This window comes from Portunus trituberculatus, chromosome 44 (genome assembly GCF_017591435.1).
Source record: "Portunus trituberculatus isolate SZX2019 chromosome 44, ASM1759143v1, whole genome shotgun sequence".
Classification (NCBI taxonomy): domain Eukaryota; kingdom Metazoa; phylum Arthropoda; class Malacostraca; order Decapoda; family Portunidae; genus Portunus; species Portunus trituberculatus.
The window spans coordinates 15,626,633-15,637,838 of NC_059298.1; the positions used below are offsets into that span (position 1 = coordinate 15,626,633).

The 11,206-nt window shown below is 42.2% G+C and overlaps 1 non-coding gene across 1 annotated transcript; it reads right to left on the reverse strand.

Annotated features, from left to right (window-relative positions):
• Positions 1 to 8,502: 8,502 nt before the first annotated feature.
• Trnan-guu lies at positions 8,503 to 8,576 on the reverse strand. The gene has a single exon. It is a non-coding gene; the product is annotated as a tRNA-Asn (tRNA).
• Between the last annotated feature and the right edge of the window lie 2,630 nt (positions 8,577 to 11,206).

Below are 11,206 nucleotides of genomic sequence, written 5' to 3' on the forward strand. Positions count from 1 at the left end.
ATATATATATATATATATATATATATATATATATATATATATATATATATATATATATATATATATATATATATATATATATATATATATATATATATATATATATATATATATATATATATATATATATATATATATATATATATATATATATATATATATATATATATATATATATATATATATATATATATATATATATATATATATATATATATATATGTATATATATATATATATATATATATATATATATATATATATATATATATATATATATATATATATATATATATACAATGAGTACTGGCAACAATTGAGTTGAGTGCGGGGCGAGGCGAAGCGATACGAAAAAGATAAGTTGAGGAGGGTGTGCTAATTTCAGAAAAATGACTCACTTGATCAGAAAAGTTCACTTGCAAATTGGGAATGAGGCAGACGGCTGGCGGGTAATTTGTTGGGACGTGGGCTGGACGGAGTTGGGGGGAATAATTTCTTAGAGTTATAAGCGAAGAAGATTTTTGTGCTTGTTGATGGCGAAGGTCATGGGAGTGGAAAGTGATGAGGCGAGTCAAGCGATGTGTGAAGCAGTGTGGTGAACAATGTGAACGCGCCAAACCCTGCTGAGGGATGAAGGCAGCGACATTTAGTGTGTGGATGCGACGGGAGACAGCGCGGGCCATTACCTCCCACCACCCTGCCATTACATCGCGACACTTTACCTCACCTGGCCTTGTCTTCCATACATGTGACACCTGGCCCAGTGTTCTCAACCCCCATATCTCTACACCCCTAACATACCTGGTCATGTCCCCCTACGTCCCTACACATCCTGTCACCACCCACAAACCTGACCCAGCCCCCCCTTCACCCTGTCACCGCCCACACACCTGAGCCTGTCCCTTTCACCCTGTCAACCCAAACATTCATGGCCCTGTCCCCTCACCCTGTCACCCCCAACACACTTGGCCTTGCCCCTCACCCTGTCACCCCCAACACACCTGGCCTTGTCCCCTCACCCTGTCAACTCCAACATACCTGACCCTGTCCCCTCAGCCTATCATCTCCCCACACTTGGTCCTGTTCCCTCACCCTACCACACCACCATCGCTAGTCACAAACGAGAGGAATGGTCTGATTACTGGGGATTATGTTCGAGTTTCCAGTTTGTATTGCCACCACTCCAATCTTTGTCCGGGAAAGACCGACTGACCGCTGAAATACAAAACCCAGGGAAGAGAGAAAGAGAGAGAGAGAGAGAGAGAGAGAGAGAGAGAGAGAGAGAGAGAGAGAGAGAGAGAGAGAGAGAGAGAGAGAGAGAGAGAGAGAGAGAGAGAGAAATATATAAAGACAATTCTATATATACAGTGGAAAAAAGACAAAGTGAACAATTTGGTAAGCTGTACTTGTGTGCTGTGAAGACGACCAAAGCGGCGGAGGAAAAGGAGAGAGCAAGGTAAGAATAAGAGCTATGAGGCGGGAGGAAGAGCTGTAGTGGCCATTTTATCGGAAGAATAATTATGCGTCCACCTTAAAACAGAGGCAAGAAGCAGCCTGACTGACACCTGTTCCGCAACGCTGCACGAAAGAAGACACTATGAAAGAGAGAAGTGTCCTGGTGACCTAAATAACTGAAGAACCTATGTCCCATTTAACCACATATCCATTACACCCAAACACCAACTCAACAACAATAAGTAGACGAGGGAGAGTCGCCTGGAGATTCATCCCTCCGTCGCAACAAACAGTCTCGCTCGGCACGGAAAAACACAGGCGGGTCTCGTCCATCTTGTTGGGAGTGAACATATCGATTTCCTTTCAGAAATTTTCTCTCTTACCGGAGCTTTCAAGGGGAATGAAGCGTTGAAGGTCTTGAAGGTGGAAATAGTAAGGTACTGTTTTGTGTGTGTGTGTGTGTGTGTGTGTGTGTGTGTGTGTGTGTGTGTGTGTGTGTGTGTGTGTGTGTGTGTGTGTGTGTGTGTGAGAGAGAGAGAGAGAGAGAGAGAGAGAGAGAGAGAGAGAGAGAGAGAGAGAGAGAGAGAGAGAGAGAGAGAGAGAGAGAGAGAGAGAGAGAGAGAGAGAGAGACAGAGCTTTACGTATGGGGGAACGTCCTTGCTCGTGCCATTAGGAGCAAAATACTTGCCATACGAGCTAAAGGTGTACAGAGACAGTCACTAGAAATGCAGTGGTGTAATGCAAAAGAGCAGCGGACCACAAACCTTTCAGTCTTCCTCCACACTTCAAGGTCACACCAGATTATAGATACTGCCACATCTCTTACTCCAGACCTCCTGTTTCAAGATTAATGGTTCTCTTCCGTGCACTCAATACATATTTCAGTATTTCTCTGCGACACACGCCTTTCTAAACAACCGTGAATATTCTCCTTGCTGACAAACAGAGGCTACGGATTTTTCCCATTTGTTATTTGCTACGTGTTTTAACCCCTTCAGTACCAGGACGTGTTTTCAAGTTCCATCTGGTTACAATTTGGTGATTTGGTACAGCATTAGAAATTTATGTGAGGGTTAAAATAGTGAAGACTGTGGCCTTTAATCTTCTGCCCTCCATAGACCCTTGCTAATGTCAATAAGATGGCCTAATCGTACACAATTCCCAAGGTAAAAATGCGTCCCAGTACTGTAGAAATGTAGAGTGTTTACGATGTGTAATGATAAGTTATGCATCTGATGAAATAAAGAAAGGGAGGTTTAAAGACTTTTGTATAATTTTTGACAATCCTTTTTGGGGTCTATTTCTTTAGTGACTGAAGGGTTCAATAGACTTTTTTCTGTCTTTTTGTACTCGTTGGCCGGTGCCCCTCTTATGTATGTAAGGAAAAACAATATTAATCTCTCTCTCTCTCTCTCTCTCTCTCTCTCTCTCTCTCTCTCACACACACACACACACACACACACACACACACACACACACACACACACACACACACAGAAGCATAAAAGCTCACCCCCGCCAGCTTACATACACATGCAAGGGACGCGCGACAAACAAACACACAAACACACACACACACACACACACACACACACACACACACACACACACACACACACACACACACAACACACACACACACACCGTCCGCAGACACAAGTCCCCAGTATGGCATCCAGGCTGTGCACACTCCAAGTATCACACACACCAAGTGGTATTACCAGCATCACTCACACGCGCACCTCATGCACACTAACAAATCACACCCATTTACTGATTTATTGAGACGGTTATGTTCCTTCTTCCTTTACATACATGGGGATTAAGAAACACATCCTTTTATGCCCATGAACATCCGCAGTGTAAGTGATGTAAAGGTAAAATACTGAAGCTAAGTGAGGGAAAGCCGTGCCTCCTCCTTAACCTGAGCGAGACAGACGCATGCCCATTCCCGAGCACAACGATCACTAAATGTGCTAATAAACAAAGGCTAGCGCAACATAAAGAAAAATAGCAGCACTGAGCCGCGCCGCAAAAATGGTAAAGGTTAAGCCGGGGAGGCAGGAACAGGTCGAGAGAGAGAGAGAGAGAGAGAGAGAGAGAGAGAGAGAGAGAGAGAGAGAGAGAGAGAGAGAGAGAGAGAGAGAGAGAGAGAGAGAGAGAGAGAGAGAGAGAGAGAGAGAGAGAGAGAGAGAGAGAGAGAGAGAGAGAGAGAGAGAGAGAGAGAGAGAGAGAGAAATCCCGCTTTGATGGGCCTCATTTAGACTCTCAGTAATCTTAAGTTTTTAATGAAAATAAGCGGATAAAGCAGAAGCAGAAGCAGCAGCAGCAGCAGCAACAACAACAACGACAACAACAATAACCACAACGACAACGACAACAACAATAACCACAACGACAACAACAACAACAACAACAACGGCAGCAACGAAGACGACAACAACAAGAGCAACAGCAGCAACAACAGAAACATTAACAACAATAATAATGATAATAATAATGATAACACTGATAATAAAATAAGAAGTAATAACTCTAGTAGTAATATTCTTTCCCCCAAACTAGTAGCATCCGGTAATCAATCGAGGCGGCAACTCAAGAGGATGAGACAACACAGGAACTAATAAGAAATAAACATAGAGAACGACGTCATAACTTCAAAACTTTAACATCTTCACTCGACCGCAATTTGTCACATCGAAAACATTATAACACTCTACAAAATCTTGAAGACTCCGAATCCTTTTGAAAAACATTCCGACACATGCTCCCTTTTCGCTCACACACACACACACACACACACACACACACACACACACCTGTTGCCGGGATGCGCTCCTTTCATTAATATATCTCTGAAATTACGGTATGTTATTGATATATGCCTCTGTCCTGTAATTTACATCATATTTAAAGAACACGTTTCGCACCAATCTTCGCTAAAATCTGGAATCTGTGACACTGGAGGCTGATGATAATGGCAGTGGGTGGGTGGGTAAGAATCAGGTGAGATAGGATGACGACAAGCAGCACATCCCATCACACGGAGGTGGTGATGAGGCGCGGCGTAGTCTGGGATTCCTTCAAGGTCAGGACAGGTACAGCATGCACGCCAAGAGGGTCAGATACTAGCAGCCATGTAGAAGTAAAATGTAATGGCAGAAAACAACAACAACAGCTATTACTATTACTGCTACTACTTGTTGTTAATATACCACTGTCACCAATACAGCCAACAATAAGTGAGGCAGTAACAAAATTAGCAACAGCAGCAGATTAAAAAACAACAGTTATGATGAGTGAAGGCAACAACAACATCGTCATCATCATCAGCAAAAGCAGTAAAACCAAGAACTAACGGAAATAAATGTTGATTAGTGTGTGTTGAAAGAGGAATTGCTTACACTCCTACGATGAAAGAAAGTAAACCACCGATCGTCTCTCTCTCTCTCTCATACACACAGTAAATAAACGGTTTGACTATTACTACTACTACTACTATTACTACTACTACTACTACTACTACTACTACTACTACTACTACTACTCTACTACTCCTACTACTACTACTACTAATCTTCTAGTAAAACAGATAAGACTAATAATGTTCTTCCTGCTACTTATTCATGCTCGCTTCAGATTTCATGTCTTAAATCATGACGCGAGCAGGAGGTGAACAACCAGTTAAAAAAGGTGATGAGAGGCAGATGAAGGAGGCATGACTGCTACGCGTGGGAGGAGGAGGAGGAGGAGGAGGAGGAGGAGGACGAGGAGGAAAGGAGGAAGAGGAGGTGATGTGTGGAAGTGAAAAGAAGAGAAAGATAAAAAAAAAGGAAAAATGCAAAATGAAACAGAAATACAAAAAAAAAAAAAAAAAAATGTACATAAAAAAAAGAGGGAGGAGGTGATGTGTGGAACCGAAAAGAAAAAGAAAAAAAAAAGGAAAATGCAAAAATAAAGCACGAACAAAAAAAGAAGAGGAGGAGGAGGAGGAGGAGGAGGAGGAGGAGGAGGAGGTAGTAGTAGTAGTAGTAGTAGTAGTAGTAGTAGTAGTAGTAGTAGTAGTAGTAGTAGTAGTAGTAGTAGTAGTAGTAGTAGTAGTAGCAAGAGAAGGAAAAGACAGATTGCCAATTCTTTCTGATAAATCATGGCCCTGTAATAAACCAGTTGGTCCTGCTCACTTGCTCACCGTCTGCCTTAGAGAAGTGACATAACCTTAACTCTGACACCGCCACCTGCCTGCCCGCCACCTTCCCCGGCACACACTTGGCCACACTCCGTACCTACCCACCTACCCACACACACACACACACACACACACACACGCAATTTTTTCACTAATCTTGCAAATTAAGTATATAAGAACATTAAGAAAAGCCAGATAAATGAGGAAAGAAGGTCAGTTTCAGATGTTTTTTGTGATATACATAAGAGGACTGCAGCAAACAAAGAGAGAGAGAGAGAGAGAGAGAGAGAGAGAGAGAGAGAGAGAGAGAGAGAGAGAGAGAGAGAGAGAGAGAGAGAGAGAGAGAGAGAGAGAGAGAGAGAGAGAGAGAGAGAGAGAGAGAGAGAGAGAGAAATATTTGTGTACCTGTCTTACTAACTTATAACCAACCCAACCCAACTGAACCTAACCTAGCCCCACTCGGAAGAAAAAAAAAACACTCTAGTCTGCCACGGAAACAAAAAAAAAAAAAAAAAAAAAAAAAAAACAGTCACTACTCTCGCTGAAGACACACGTACAGTCAGACAGAAGGGTAGACAGAAGCCAGTGAGCCGCCAGTTAACGGGGCGGGCAAGGCTTCCTCCCTTCTTTCTTTCAGCCGTAAGTCAGCGTAACAAAGTATGGCTCGGCACGGCATGACAGACAACACCCTCCATGCCTACCTCCCTGCTCATGCCCGCGTGCCGTACTACCTCCCTCCCTTCCTCCCTCCCTCCCACCTTCTCTCCCTCCCTCCCTTCCGTACCGCAAGGCTCTGATGCAATAGGGAAAATCTGGAGGGGGTTTTAAAATAGGCATGAAAAGGATGAGTGTGAGGCAAGGAAGCGGGGTTAAGGTAGGGAGGTGTGTGTGTGTGTGTGTGTGTGTGTGTGTGTGTGTGTGTGTGTGTGTGTGTGTGTGTGTGTGTGTGTGTGTGTGTGTGTGTGTGTGTGTGTGTGTGTATGTGTGTGGGTAGCAAGAATGAATCCCGTCACAGGCACTGAAGCATATTCGCACCTCACGAGGCTTATCTGGAAGGGGCTTAAAGGAGTAAGAAACGGATAAGTGTCAGGCAAAGATGAAGACTAAAGACAAGGAAGACGTGCTCGTGAGATACAATGAGAAAGAGACCCGTTACAGGCACCGAGGCATATTCACACATTATGTCGTCTCTGAGCCAAGCTAATCACCCCAAGTTCTTGTTATTATCTTCCGCAATGTGTGGCCTGCACGAGCCTCACCGCAAGGAGCACTAGGTATACAGTAGACGGGTCGTGGTAGCTTCCTCCGCTGCTTTTTATGACATCCTGGTCCAAACACCTCATGGCCACTAAACTCCGAGCTCACGTCATGAATATGGTAAAGAAGAACTGATGTTGTATTCATGTTCTCCTCACTATTCTTTGCTACTTCTGAGATTTTTTGTTTTCATACTACATTGTTTTTTGCTTTATTAATATTTTACTTGTATGTTTTTATGAGAGAGAGAGAGAGAGAGAGAGAGAGAGAGAGAGAGAGAGAGAGAGAGAGAGAGAGAGAGAGAGAGAGAGAATGGAAGAAGCAGGAGTACAAAAAGAAAATCTCCTCCCCTCCTCTTCCTCAACCAGCCCACCCGCCATCTAACATCTACTTAAGTGCCATAGTTCATCTGCCGAGGTACATTTCTCTATTATAATAATAGTAGCCAGCTTGAGAGAGTGTTTTTATGCGTCCCGACTCGAGCTAAGCAAACAAGCGGCGCCTAAGGTATGAGGCCAAGTATGAGGTCGGAAATAACTGAGGAAAAAGTTGCGTACTCAAGAGAAAGACGGAAAACTTGTGTGTGTGTGTGTGTGTGTGTGTGTGTGTGTGTGTGTGTGTGTGTGTGTTATCATATGTGTCCAACAATAAATATCAGAGACTTATGATACCCAGTGCTCATCTGTCTGTGGTAGAGTGTCGACCTCTGTCGCTGAGAGGAATTGAAGCTCCGTATATTGAGAACCACTGTTGTTTCACCACGACTGTTTTCAAAGGCCACAAAGACGATTAGGATTGCTCCTCATAATCTTGTTAATCTGTCACTAGAATATGAAGAACACTCCTAGGAACATGTGTAACATTAATTGGAGCCTTTTGGAACTTAAGGAGGTGTGGCCCAGACTGAAGTGTTTCAGGATAGGGACCGAAGTCTCAAGTGGTTAGCAACAGTACGTGAAACCCTTTGCAGTTGATCTAACATTGATAATATGGACACTGTAGGGCTCTGCTTCTCGGGGCAATTAGCAAACAAGCAGGCAGGAGAGGAGATGGCAACAGATAGCCTGGGGAAAGTGATGGTGGTCGAAAGGGTGATGAGGGAAATGGGTGTGATCTGATGGGGCCTTGAACGTCAATTTTTTCATATCAATCCCATATAATGGAGGAAGCATAAAACTCGTGTGAAGCTGAAGGCCACATGTTTCTGTTCACAACATCGGAACTAAGAATAGCAAGAGATGAGTTACTGTAAAAGCAAGTCTATGAAGCGAATTCGTTGTCTCTGTATGGGGAATTAAATATGTATATAGAATTTGATTTCTCATCGGTCTTTCAGTTCCATAATCTAGCACTAGAAGAGATGGATGAATGAAAGTACTAATTGACTAATGTTTTAGAAAACAAAAACAGAATAGAGTAAATGGGAATAAAATTTTATATAAGAAAACAGCGAAAACGGAGGAAGCCACGCAGAATGTGAATAAGGAAGAAAATAACAAAGAAAGACCAAACAGCAACAATACTTTGAGTTTACTTGTGGTAATATTCCAGTCTACTTATTGATGAAAGGGAGAAAGTAGTACAGCAGAAGGCTAAAATGCTACGCCCCCGGGTGGGCTCGAACCACCAACCTTTCGGTTAACAGCCGAACGCGCTAACCGATTGTGCCACGGAGGCATGGAAAAGCACGAGGAAAGGGGAAGAATTGTTTAGAAGATTGTCTCGAAAGGGTAGGTCGATGAATTGAGTCTTTAGGGCATTGATAGAAACCAAGTTTTTCTTCACTGTGATTTAAGACAGATCAGGTGCCAGACGTCTTGTGGTGAGTCCATCCGTAGATTTTCTAGTTTTTGCAGAGTTAGCCATCTAAAACATAACGCAGAAAGTTGTGAATGAGACTAAACTGCATAAGAGCGAATATGGGAGAGAATACGATTACGAGTTTCATTGATGAATAATACAAAAGAATTGGTGATAGGTCAGAGTCCTGTGAACCACCACTGTCGAGAGAGAGAGAGAGAGAGAGAGAGAGAGAGAGAGAGAGAGAGAGAGAGAGAGAGAGAGAGAGAGAGAGAGAGAGAGAGAGAGAGAGAGAGAGAGAGAGAGAGAGAGAGAGAGAGAGAGAGAGAGAGAGAGCAGAGAGAGAGAGAGAGAGAGAGAGAGAGAGAGAGAGAGAGAGCAAAGGGCAGAGATACAAAGAGCACATAAAGTATTTGAATAATAGCCAGTGAGGAATGTGCTCCCGCTGACAAAAGCTGCACCACACCTACTTTTTGACACTAGATTAGATTCCAGTCTCTGACAACTCAATATGTCACAGCAGCGATACATGATCTCGTTGTTGCTGCGTATAAATCAAACACTCGATCAATAATAAAATTCAGCCAATAAGTGATCCCACCACAGTGACATCACAGCAGCTCTCATCCCAAGCTTGGAATGCTTCCATAAAATGATTTGTGGAGTATGGAAAGTCCAGTGAAGGATACATGTCAAGTCTAGTCGTGTGTTTCAGTCCCTGAATTGATCCCAGAATAAACTTGTCCTAAAAAAGCAGCAGTGCACATGACAGCAAAACACGCGTGATAAATTGAACTCATTGAAGTTGAACTCCTTTAAAAGGGAGGTTTCAAGACATTTATCCCATATTTTTGGCTACCTATATCGTCCTTGTTCGGGGACTGGAATCTCAGTGGGCCTTTTTGTTTAATAATTTTTGTTACCAATTTTTTCCTCTTACATAAGAAAAAAATGCATCATTACAAAGAAAGGGAAGACAGACTAAGTCCTGAAGTTGACTTTGAAAGGAAGAATTACTACGCCACCAACTTTAGCCCTAATAACACTTGCTTTACAGGGCTGAAGGGCAAGCAGGTCCAAGAAATCAAGCCCCACAAGAAAGAGACTCCATTACTATACTGAATCATGCAAGAAACACCACAATGAACAATGACGCCAAGCACTTACACCAAACACAAAACATATTGAGATTCTTCTGCACAACATTCAGATGCACAATAGGAAACACGGAGATAAGAAACACGAAGCACCAGGATACGGGACGCCAGAGAGAGGAACCGTGGCCAAGACAATGCTGTATCACCTCTGATTTATAAGTAGGAATCCGGTTTTTGTCTTCCCTGAACTTCATCGAGATTATGTTGTTCGTCTGTCTACCTGACTGCAGCCTGCTAATTGATTGTACATATATATATATATATATATATATATATATATATATATATATATATATATATATATATATATATATATATATATATATATATTCACAATTTAGTTTTTGGGGTCGACGTTAGTGGTGAACAATGAGATTTATTGTTGAATGGCAAACTCACCGGTAGTGATGATATTGTTGGACTTTCACTCATTTTATTGCGTTGTGGAAGGGAGGGAGCATCTTATGAATGTTTCTTTATTTACTTTATTTTTTTTAATGCTATTCAGGAAAACGTGTGAATTATGGCAAACGTGTGATTGATTCGCCCAAAATAAACTTCAACAGCCCCTCCAACTGCTAACTCTGTACAAGGGCCTTATCCGTCCTTGTGTGGAGTACTCTTCGCATGTTGGGGGGGGGACGGGGGTTCCACTCAAACAGCTTTATTAGATAGGGTGAAATCAAAAGCTTTTCGTCTTATCAACTCCCTTCTTCTGACTGACTGTCTTCAGCCTCTTTCTCTCCGCCGAAATGTTGCATCTCTTTCTATCTTTTATCGCTATTTTCATGCTAACTGCTCTACTGATCTTGCTAACTGCATGCTTCCCCTCTTCCTGGGGCCTCACTGCACAAGGCTTTCTTCTTCCTCTCATCTCTATTCTGTCTAACCCTCTAATACAAGAGTTAACCAGTACTCTCAATCATTCATACCTTTCACTGGTAAACTCTGGAACTCCCTGCCTACTTCTGTATTTCCATCTTCCTACGACTTCTTTTATGAGAGAGGTGTCAAGACATTTGTCTCTGGCTTTTGGATGACTCTTTCGGATCTTTCAAGAAACCTGCAGTTCCAGTGGACCTTTTTTTCTAACATTTTGTTGACTTTGGCAACCTTTCCTCTTGCATAAAAAAATAATAATATCGCACCACCACCACCACCACCGCCAACCTGCTGCTGCCACCACCACTGATACGGATGCTCAGGGACGATGATAGTAATAGTAACAACAATAGCAACAACAACAACGACTAATATATATATATATATATATATATATATATATATATATATATATATATATATATATATATATATATATATATATATATATATATATATATATATATA